The sequence below is a fragment of the Sarcophilus harrisii genome, chromosome 1, assembly GCF_902635505.1.
Source record: "Sarcophilus harrisii chromosome 1, mSarHar1.11, whole genome shotgun sequence".
Lineage (NCBI taxonomy): Eukaryota > Metazoa > Chordata > Mammalia > Dasyuromorphia > Dasyuridae > Sarcophilus > Sarcophilus harrisii.
The window spans coordinates 562,084,884-562,097,729 of record NC_045426.1 but is presented as its reverse complement, the minus strand read 5'-3'; positions in this window follow the sequence as shown (position 1 = coordinate 562,097,729).

Genomic DNA, 12,846 nt, shown 5'->3' with positions numbered 1-12,846 from the left:
ATTGAGGATGGAGGCTCATTTAGAAACAGAAAGGATTTTAAAATCAACTAGGTTGAACGTCTCTCCTTATAAGTGAGGAAAGTGGGACCGCAAGTCTGAGCCAGAGAAGGAAGGTGACTTGCACAAAGTCATGCTAGTAATAAAGAACAGAACAAGATGCTAAATCCCCTCTGCTTCCAGAGACAATGTCCCTTCCACTTCCTTCATTCCCTCTATTTTGACCCCATAAAGTTGAAATGAAATGTTTCCTGTCTCTAAATTTCACCCCTTCAATCTATGCTAGCCACCTGTTTGATCTTATGCTAAGTGGAACAGAAAATTGATTTTTAACCTCTGAAAACCTTTTGTTCTGTTTCAAGTCTCCCTTTTCCTCTTCATTCTCATTCTTATTGACAGCAGTTGAAACAATATATAGGGTCAGTGTTCTCTGGGACCTTATAACCCAAAGGAATTAAAGAGATTGATCCTGGATTCAAGAGCTTATTCTGTCCTTCAGTTGATTAACCAAGAAGCCTTTGTTAAAGTCCTACTATGTACTAAATACTATGCATTGGAGATTCAAACATCCTCCTCTCAAGGAGATTCTTATCTTTGAAGCATGTGATTCATCTTTCCATTCCAAATTCCACTAATTCTTTATTTTCCATTATTCCATTAAGATCACAAGACCTAAAATCATAGATGTGGAGTTGGAAGGGACATTTAGAACACTTTTAATCTATCCTTATTTTACTGAAGGTCACATAGGTAGAATGTGTTAGAGATGGGATATGAAGGTATATTTTTCTGATTCCAAAATGGTCTTCTTTGTACTATATCTTGGGGAAATTGGGAAGGTGGAAAATAGAAATATGGAAATATGGAAGATGAACTTTGGCAAACAATGATGAAGCAGAAGGCAAAGAAATATTTACTTCTAATAACCTCATTGCTTTATTATTGTTCAGTCATTTTTTAGTTGTGTCTGACGCTTTGTGATCCCATTTGAGATTATTTTGTCCTTGTCCTCTCTAGCTCAATTTATAGATGAGGAACCTGAGGCAAACAAAAGTAACTGACTTACCCAGGGTCACACAGATAACAAGTATCTGAGGTCAAATTTGAACTTAGGTCTAGTATTCTATCCTCTGCACCACCCAGCTGCCCAGCCTTCACTACTAGCAGTTCCTCAATATGTTGAATTTGGATTCAAATAACATGAGTTTAAAACCTGTTTCTGACATTTACTAACAACATGCTCTTGACCTTTTGGTTTATCAGTTTCCTTATCCATAAAATCAAGAGGTTCAACTAGATGATATCAGAGGTCCCTTTCATGTTTGAATTTATGATCCTGTGGCCCATGTAGAGGATTAAATTGTTAATTTTTCCTTTATTCTTTATGCCATGTGTTTCCCAAATAGACTGTTAGTTCCTTGAGATCAAGGACTGTTTTATATTCTGTGTCACTAACTTAAGCAAATGTTTTCATCTCTGCAAAGTTTATTCAGTTTATTCACCTATTAAATAGAAGGATGGCATTTAGTGTTCATCAGTATCTCCTATGTTCCTAGGTCTTTTCAAGAAACTAAAGCCAGCAGTAAGAGATGTTCTTAAGATAAGATCAAAGAAAGGAAGACAACTAGAAAGTCAGCAGGGACCCCTTGATGATCATAGTGTTAAAGGTATGCTCACAAACATTAAAAAGATAGTCTCTATCTTTTTGATTAAATATTTTATTTCAAAACAATAAACAATTTAACTATTTTAATTAAATATTTTATTAAAAACCTGACATTGAATATCAGTTTTTTAAAGTACTGATTTTAAATCTGGCCTCAGACATTTATTTACTAGCTATGTGACCATAGAAAAGTTAGTTAAACCTCTGTTTACCTCAGTTTCTTCAATTGTAAAATGGGGATAATAATAATAAAAATAATAATAATAATGTGAGAATCAAATGAGATAAAATTTATGAAAAATGCTTAGCAAAATGTTATGCTTAGCACATAATAAGCACAATATAATTGCTTATTCCCTTCCTAATTAAAAAATCAATCAAACTTGCATAGTATTTATTTGCATTCATAGCAATTCATAGCAAGGCCAATACATAAAATATCATCTTTTCTTCTAAGTTCCATCAGGATTCTTTGCCTATTCATTCTCTTACTTACTCTTCATATGATTATAGTGTATAATCCATTCTTTATTTTGGCTTTATATTTCTTGACTTTTTATATTCCTCTTACTTGTTGGTCTTAATTCCATTATAATATTCCATTACACTAATATACCAGAATTTATTTAGACATTTTCCTGTTGTTGGGTATTTAGATTATGCCCAGCTTTTGGCTTTTGCCTTTTTACAATTATATGTAAAGCTGCTATGAAAATCTTTAACTGAATCTTTAAAGTCAATATAATTTGTTAAGAGTTTCCAGCAGCTATTATAAATACCCAAATTAACTACAAAGGACATATGTGGAAAATTCAATCTGGGTTCAGAGAAAGAACTGATAAGTATAGAATGATTGTGCAAATATAATATATATACATGCACACATGCAACATATATATAAATATTATAATATATATAGATAGGTAGCATATATGTATATTGTGTGCATGTGTATGTGTTTATATATATTCATTTCTTTTTTCCTTCCTTCCTTCCTATTTTCCTCCCTTCCTCCCTCCCTTTCTTTTTCTTTATTTCTTTCTCTTTTTCTTTATTTCTTTCTTTCTGTCAGTCTGTCTCAGAGTAGCTATTTCTAGTGCAAGAACCAGGGAAGAAAAAAAAAGAACTTACATGATGATTTTATTATATATTTTAAAGGAATGGTAAGTTGTACAAATAGATTTGCAGTTTCCCATGCATTCAGCTTTTTTTTTTACTTTACTATGTTAGGGAATTTTTTTTTTTATTAAATAAATTATAAAAAAAATTGTGCTTGTAAAAGGGTTAAGATAATGGAAGATGGGAAATAAGGATACTGAAACTGATGAAGAATGAGGAGAGGAGCTTGTCCAAAGACAGGGTAAAAACATTAACGCACTGGTCTCCAAAGATGAAGAATAAGAAAAGATATGAATAAGGTTCACAAAATCATAAAACCACGTAGATGGCCATTAACCTGAATATTAAAGAGACAAATGGAGGTCAAAGAAGTCCTTCCTCATATGAAAAATAGTAAACTCATGGTATTCATTACTTGTGTAAGTTGAATATGTTAGTAGATTCAAAAAAAGCTTTAGATGAATTTCTGGATGACAAATTCATAATGGATTGTTTTTGGTGGAGTTTTTTGCCTCTTAAAAGTTTTTATTGATATCTCTTGTTTTTACACAATTTTCCTAACATATTCCTAACATTCCTCACTCTTTTAACCAGTGAGCAACCCTTTATAAAAAAAAAAAAAAAGAAGAGAGAGAATAAGGAACAAATGTAGTTCAGGAAAATTAATCAACCCATCTGTCAAGTCTGATAATGTATGTGATTTTCTTTTATATTTTAAGTTCTGAACTGCCTTCCTTCCCCTCCTCTCTTCCTACCCAGCACTTGAGAAGGCCACCATTTAATATAGATTGATGGATAGATAGAAATACACATGTGTGAGTATGTGTGAGGGATGTATGTATATAGTATGCATAGTTCTGTTTATTAGTTCTTTCTCTAGAGACAGGCAGCATCTTTCTTTGTGGGTTCTTTGTAGTTGATTTGAATATTTATTGGCTACCAATAGATATAGCAAAGTTCTTTTAATTTGAATTTCTCTAATCAGCAATTATTCAGATCATTTTTCCACATAATTATAGATAGCTTTGATTTTTCCATATCTATTGATCATTTATTTCTTAGGAGTAATCTATATTCTTGTATACTTGACAAAGTTCTCTACATATCCAACATATGAGATCTTTATCTAAGAAACCACCTAAAATTTTTTCTCCCAAATTTTTGTTTTTCTCTTAGTCTGCCTACATTGGTTTTAATTGTACAAAAATCTTGTCGGTTGATAAATTATTCTCCTAGCCATACATCTGAAAAGTAATGTTTCATATTTTTGCAATATACTTACATCTCCTTTATATCTAGGTCACATATCCATTTTGATCATAGGTTGATAAATGATGTGAGATATTGGTCTACACCCAATTTCTATCAGACTGCCTACAGTTTTTTCAATAGTTTTTACTAAACTGTTAATTTTTCCATAATGATAGTTAAAGAAGACTTAATATTTGAAGAATATAGTTGTAGTGATCAATAGTAAAAAAAAAAAAAAACAAATATTATTACTAAGAATCTAAATTTTAAAGTTAAAAACAATTATATAATAACATTACATGAATCTATCTTAATCATTCTAGTTCATGTTGTACTGCTTCAATGAGCTACAAGAGGAACCTAGCTGAATAAGCCCCTACTAGGAACCTTGTTGGATAATTGCTTCAATTAGCTAAAATACTAGAAACTGAGATGGTTAAATGAGAAGTTGAAAATCTACTCCAAAATCATAGTATAGCTATAGTGTCAAAAATTTAGCTGGATAGTTCTCCTTTGTATGAGGATAATCTCTTAAAAGCAGGATTTCCATCTTATCTATCTTTGCTCCTCCCCCAAAACCCCACAGAGTAGATTATATAGTATATACTTAATACATCTTTATTACATGAATGATTTAACAACCCTCACCTTCCATGAATGCTGAGCAGAACTGTTGGGTCTTATACATGGAGACATTTCTTACATCTTCATGGTTCCATTGCATAATTTTGCTCATCCCATTTCCCCCCAACATTCATACAGATTTTAGCAAAAGAATCTCCTATTTTATCTAGTACCTTTTGGAGGTGGGGTAGGGACAGTAGTTTACATGGATTAAATCTTTCATCACTCCCACATTTAATTAACATTAAAAATGTTAACTTCTTTTAGTTGAAAAAAACTTGAAATGACTTGACCACACTCATAAAATGAGTCTAGACTCTAGAGCTCACATCAACTACATAACTTCCCACTCTCAAAAGAGAACACTTTTCTTTGTGTTTATTGCCTCTTCTCCCTCTCCCTGCCCTCCCCTCCCCCATAAACTACCTGCCTGATAGAGAATATACAGAATTTATTGGAGAGATAGGGATAAGTAATGCTAGGTACACTACTTCTGAGGAGGCAGAGTAAATAGTACTCTAGAAGGATGGTTTAGGTATCCCTGGAAAGATCTTCTTAATCAAAATATTTTGATCTTCACCCTCACTGCCCTTGGATCTGAAATTTCCATGATTAATATCTAAGAGGAAATGCTGCCTCTGCCTGTTTCCAAAAACCTATTAAAATATGTGTTTCCAGAGAAAGTTGTCCTTAAATAACTAGTACCCATTCTCAAAGTGGTACACAGTAGTTTATTAAATGACCTGGGTGGTTATGGATTTAAGGAAAGGCACTTGGACTAGAATCAGAAGATTAGTTCCAACATTGACACATTAGGAGTTCAACTTTGGGCAATTAATTTTATCTTTTTTTTTCTCAGTTTCCTTATATTATAAAATGAATGGATTGAACTAGATGACTTCTAACTTTCTTCTGTTACTAACATTCTATAATTCTGGGGAGACAGTCTCTGGGGAGACAGAGGATTAATATATTTACCTAGCATGTGATAGAAGTTAAAAACATAGAAAAATGTTTCTTCTCATTCTTCTCATAATAAAGATATAAAAAAACCTAATTTTATAGGGTGTCCTAAGAGGATGGGGGAAGGGACCACAAAAGAAAGGAATGAGATGAAGGAAGGAGGCTTGAAGAGAAAAAAAACCAGCCACATCCTGGGCACCATCTTTACCCTAGAGCTTTCACCAGTGCCAGATCTCAGCCACTGATACTCTGACTGGACTCATTCTCCTATGGTTGACTTCCTTCCACTCTCTCATATACTCTTCATCTCAGTAATTCTGAACCTAGTTACAGATGCACAAACCTCATTCACCATCCAAGCTGTCTTTCCTTATTCCCATTGTCCCCAGTCTTGACCTGCTAATTTTCCACTCTAGATCTATCTCTTTCTTCCACTTTCACCTCATTTCATCTGGAATGTCTGGTCCATAATCAACAAACTTCCTTTCATCTAATACCTTTTCCTTTCTCTCTCCTTCCATCTGCTGGCACTTTCTGAAACCTGGATTCCTTCTGATAATAGTTCATCCCTTGCTATCCTTTCCAGTATTAGTTTCACTTTGATTCATATCCTGCTTCCTCCATTCACTGGTTATGGTGGGGGAGTCACAGTACTCCTTGCTCTCCATTGCTACTTTCATAATCTCTATCAGCATCACTCAGCAACCTGTGCTCCTTTGAGGTTCATTATAACCCCAATCAGTTCCTGGTGCCCATAAGAAAACCAACTCCTTTCCTTTCTCCTTGAGTTCAGCACTGGTCTAGCTCCTGCTCCCATGCTATGGGGATTTCAACACACGTATGGATGATCATGTAAATACCCTAACTTCCCAGTTATTCAATGTACGAAGTTCCCATGACCTACTCCTCCAGTCCACTCCAGCTACACACAGAAATGATCATATCCTTGATCTTTCCATCACCCAAAATGTTCCCTTTTCATGTACACCAATTCTGAAATTCCTTGCTCTAATCACAATCCTTTATTATGACCCTCACTCTATTCTTTGTCCTCAATAGGATTTCCAATTCTTTCAAGCACTCTTGGTTTTTTGTAGTCTATCACTGAACTTTCACTGAACTCCTCCCTTCTGTATCTTGACAGGTTGTTGGATCATTTCAAATATTCTCTGCACAACAGGTGTTAGACTCAAAGCCCAAAGATTGCAGATTAAAATCTAAATTCTTAACAAAATAAAGAAAAATATAAGACAACATAGATAATATTAATTTGTGAATTTCTAAATCAGCATGCAGCCTGCAAGGATTTGTTTGAGTTCAATACCATTCCCTAAACCAAAATCCTTTGCTCCTTTGTTCTATCAGCAATCATTTATTGTCATAACCCAAACTTGGATTGTTCTTCCCATCCACTTCCTTCAGTCCTATTCAGGTGCTGCTGAATGGCTAGAAGCAGAACTAGGGAAAATCTTGGAACTATGCTGATTGGGACCATTACAATTTTATATTACATAATTTCATTTGGATCCTCACTGTAATGGCAATCCTTTGATGTCTTCCCAATCAATTCACTATCTTATTCATAAAAGTGGCTATTCTAAATTTTTTGATTTGCTCCTTACCCCCTTCCTTCTTTTTAGAACTATCTTTGAAAATATATTATTGTCCTGGCATTCCTAAGACAGAGCACTTTCCTGTACTTTCCTGGAAAAATTAGATCATTCCTGAGAGTTCCTTCTTCTCCCTTCCTCATTATCTTATATCTTTCAGACATCTTCCCTCCTTTGCTCTCTTAGAAAGATATAATCTTTCTCTTTGCCAAGGCAAACCCTTCTTTTGCATCCTTGATCCCTTTTCCTCTCATTTTCTCCTATAATTTGCCATCACTAATCAATATCACATCTTCATTCTCTCCCTAGCCACCACTCTGTCCTGCTGCTTACATTATGCCCATGTCTCCCCTATCCTTAAAAATTTCTCTCTTGATCCCTGCTAACTAGTGTTTTCTATTTCTCCTCTTCGTGGTTAAACTTGAGAAAGTCATCTTTATCTGGTGGCTCCACTTCCTCTTCTCTCACTTTCTTCTTAAACCTCTTCATTCTGGCTTTCAACCTCACCATTCACCTGAAACTGCCCTCTCCAATATTACCAATGACTTCTTCATTGCTAAATCTAATGATCAATCCTCATCCTTCTTGACTTCTCTGTAGCCTTTGACATGGTCAATTATCCTTTTCTGGATTTTCCTTCCTCTCCAGGTTTTTTTTTTTTTTTTTTTTTGGCTGAGGCAATTGGGGTTAAGTGACTTGCCCAGGATCACACAGCTTGGAAGTGTTAAGTGTCTGATGTCGGATTTGAACTCAGGTCCTCCTCACTTCAGGGCTGGTGCTCTATCCACTGTGCTATCCAGCTGCCCCACTCACAAGATTTTTATGACACTGCTTTTTTTGTTTTTTTCTCCCATCTACCCCTTCTTGGTCTCATTTATAGATCTTTATTAAGATCAATTAATTTTGAATGTCTCCCACAACTTTGTCTTGGGCCATATTTTATTTTATTTCTCTAGTGTTTTGCTTTGTGATCTCAGCTCCATTAGGACTAATGATCATCTCTTTGCAGAAGATTCCCAGATCTATATCTAGCCTTAATCTCCCTTAACAATTGCCTTTCATACATCTTGAATTGGATCTCCTATAGATATCTCACACTCAACATATCCAAAGCAGAATTTGTTTTCTTTTCCTCAAAGTCTTCCCCTCTTAGAAACTTTCCTATTACTGTCAAGACTACAACCATCTTCCAAATCACCCAAGCTTACAACTTTAGTGTCAACCTCAAATTTTCACTCACACTCACTCCACATATCTATTCTCTTGTCTTTTCTTGATTCATTTTAATCTGTATAATGTCCTTCACATGCATCCTCTTTTCTCCACTCATGGCTTCACATACATCCTCTTCTCTCCACTTCAAGTCTTCACCATCTTTTATCTGGACTATTTCAATAGTGTTCTGGTTGGTCTCCTGTCTCTAGTTTCCTAAAGTACTAGAGTTGAATCCTTTTCTTCCTTTTGTGGCATGGTGGAATGAATTGATGCTTCACAATAAGAATATACACTAAGCATAACAGCCACCTTGAGTATTCATAATGCAGACAAATCTTTCTGTGCTCAGATTAATTTTTATCTTTCTCATTCAAGAAAAATCTTTCATTTCAAAATGCAAAGCTATATGGGCTTAAAAAAAAACAAACCCACTACCACACATAATTAGATGCACAACGAGTTTTTCCCACTGTCATCGATGTTTATGAGAAGTCTGCCTCATGTAAACCTTGAGGTTTTTACAAAGACATCACTACCCATCTGGCATTGGCAAATCCTAGACTCAGGTGAAATCACTAGGAAGAAATAACAAACAGTCCACTAGAGAACAAACCCAACCAACTCAAATTTATAAGGTGATTGCAAGGGAGAATGCTATCAAAAAAAAATGCATTTTTGTTATGTCAGAGCTGAACCAAAGGACATGGCTTTGGATGGCCCGACTCAACCCTAATCTGCCTTATGGGTACCTCAGTTTTCCCTTCTTTTTTTATTAAAGTTTTTTACTTTCAAAAAATATGCATGGATAATTTTTCAACATTGACCCTTGTAAAATCTTGTTCCAATTTTTCCTCCCCTCTCCCCATTCCCTCCTTTGGATAGCAAGTAATCCAATGTATGTTAAACATAGTAAAAATCCAATATATGCGTACATATTTATACAGTTATCTTGATTCATTAAAAAATCAGATCCAAAAGGGAAAAAAATGAGAAATAAAATAAAATGCAAGCAAACAGCAACAAAAAAGAGAAAATGTTATGTTGTGATCCACACTCATTTCCCAAAGTCCTCTCTCTGGGTGTAGATAGCTCTCTTTATCACATCATTGGAATTGATATCAGTCTTCTCATTGTTGGAAGGAGTTACATCCATCAGAATTAATCTTCATATAATCTTGCTGTTGCGATGTACAATGATCTCCTGGTTCTGCTCATTTCACTCAGCATCAGTTCATGTAAGTCTCTCCAGGTTCTCTGAAATCATCCTGCTGGTCATTTCTTATAGAACAATAATATTCCATAATATTCATACACCATAACTTATTCAGCCATTCTCCAATTGAGGGGCATCCACTCAGTTTCCAGTTTCTAGACACTACAAAAAGGGCTTCCACAAACATAATTACACTTGGGGTCATTTCCCTCCTTTAAGTTCTCTTTGGGATATAAGCCCAGAAGTAATACTGCAGGCCAAAGGGTATGCACAGTTTGATAGCCCTTTGGGCACAGTTCCAAATTGCTCTCCAGAATGATTGAATCAGTTCACAAATCTGCCAGCAATGTATTGGTGTCCCAATTTTCCCACATCCCTCTCCAACATTCGTCATTATCTTTTTCTATCATCTTAGTCGATCTGAGAGGTGTGTAGTGGTATCTCAGAGTTTAATTTGCATTTAATTAAAAGATGCATTAAATTTTAATGCATTTAATTTGCATTAAATACTGATTTAGAGCATGTTTTCATTAGACTAGAAATAGTTTCAATTTCTTCATCTGAAAATTGTTTATATCCTTTGACCATTTATCAACTGGAAAATGGCTTGAATTCTTATAAATTTGAGTCATTCTCTAGATAAATGAACTCCAGTTTTTCTTTAGACACAAATTTCTTCCTTTTCCACAGATCTGAGAGACAAACTATCCTTTGTTCTTCTAATTTGCTTATAATATCACTCTTTGTCTAAATCACAAACCCAATTTTGACCTTTTCTTGGTATACAGTGTAAAATGTGGGTCAATGCATACTAGTTTCCAATTTTCCCAGAAGTTTTTGTCAAATATGTGTTCTTATCTCAAAAGCTGGGGTCTTTGGGTTTGTCAAACACTAGATTACTATAGTCATTGACTATTTTGTCCTGTGAATCTAATCTGTTCCACTGATCCACCATTCTATTTCTTAGCCAATATCAAATGATTTTGATGACTGCTGCTTTTTAATATAGTTTTAGGGCTGACATAGATAGGCCACCTTCATTTGAACTTTTTTTTCATTAATTCCCCTGAAATTCTTGACCTTTTGTTCTTCCAGATGAACTTGGTTATTTTTTTTAGATCTGTAAAATAATTTCTTGGGAGTTTGGTATGGCACTGAATAAATAGATTAATTTAGCTAGTATTGTCATTTTTATTATATTAGCTTGGCCTACCCATGAGCATTTGATATTTTTCCAATTGTCTAGATCTGACTTTATTTGTGTGGAAAGTGTTTTGTAGTTGTGTTCATACAGTTTCTGACTTTGCCTTAGCAGATAGATTCCTAAATATTTTATATTACCGACAATTATTTTAAATGGAATTTCTCTTATAGCTCTTGCTGTTTGACTTTGTTAGTAACATATAAAAAAAACTGATGATTTATGTGAATCTATTTTGTATCCTGCAACTTTGCTAAAGTTGTGAATTGTTTCAAGTAGTTTTTTTAATTGATTCTCTGGGATTCTCTAAGTATACCATCATATCATCTACAAAGAGTGACTTTGGTTTCCTCAGTACCTACTCTAACTCCTTTAAACTTTTTTCTTCTCTTTTTGCCAATGCTATCAGTTTTCCCATCTTAAAGAACCACTTTTGGAGAATATTTTCCTAACATTCCCAGGACTTAGAACAGAAAGCCTGTGAAGTTCACTTAGCCCAAAACTTTCAGTTACAGAAAAGGGAGGTGACTGAAATGCCTGGCTCATGGTCACATAGGCAATAAACAACAGAACAGAAACCCCTGTAACTTTAGTTCTAGGTTCTTTATATTTCTTTTGAATCTTCTTAATGGCAGTCAAAGGATTTAATTTTTGCAAGTCTTTTGGATAAGATCAGTGATCAAGGTGAACTATTCAGCTATGTAGCATCCCATTGAATCTAAATAATGTATAACAATTAAGTAATACAACCTATTTTGTTATGTAACTTAGAATCCAACTCAAGACCCATTTCAGAAACCCAGCTGGAGCCCCACATTGAATCCTACCTGAAAGCTTTAGAATACACCTTGGATTCTAGCTTAGAACCTAGCTTAGGACCTGGTGTGAAACCCATCCCAGAAACAAGTTTAGATCCTAGAAGGCAACCCTAGGAGACAAATTCCTCAAGCATCCTGAACAATAGCAGCAGCCCAGGACCCTAGGTGTATGATCAATCACAGGGCTCTGACCAGGATTTAGTTCACTGTCTAGTACATGTTGTTAAGTCATTTCAATCATATCTGACTCTTCATGGCCTCATTTGGGGTTTTCTTGGAATTTCCTTGGAGATACTGGAATGGTTTATTATTTCCTTCTCCTGTTCATTTTACAGATAAGGAAACTGAGGCAAACAAGGTTAAATGACTTTTAGGGTCTGAAATCAAATTTGAACTCACACTCTCTGACACTCTCTACAATGGTCTGCCAGCTATCCAGACTGGCACATAGCAGGCATTTAATAAATGTTGATTAATTGCTTACTTGATCACATATAGCAACAATATTTTGAATATTTAAGTTCTTGGCTGTTTTCAAACAAATAAGTGTCACTGCTATTTTATAATCATACCTTGATCATTAGACTTAACTGCTGAAATCAGATACAAACCAGGACAGTTAGGAGGCAAGGAGAGGCAGGCAGGCCTTTATGGGAGTCACCTTCTGAAAGGGGCCAAGAGTCAAAGCTTTTGGAGAAAATCACCAAGTGTCTAATAGAAATTACACTTGACCTGGGCGTTGCCCCTGTGAAAGCTGACAGTTTGAAAAGCTCTGAGAAGGATGAATAATTCTCACTGGCATGGATATTAGTCAGAACTTAAATTCACTCATAGTGGAACTCATTTGATACTTAATCATGTAAGTGGCAATATTGTTACCAAGGTTTTCTTTGTGTAGAGATTAAATTGAGGACAAGGGTCCTAACCAGTCCTGCAGAGAGCAGGGTTAGAGACTTGGTAGAATAGCAGGAGCCTGAGGATATCATCCCTAAAGATTGCTCAGGGAATGGGACAAACAGAACTGGGGGATTATCTATTGAGATCATTAAAGAGTTCAAGAGAACATATTGCAAAAGGGATGTGTCTAGGGATGTGCTCATGGAGAAGGAAGGGGGTAAAGAGACTGTAAATACAGCATACTATTAAGTTTAATCTTTATTGTTAACATT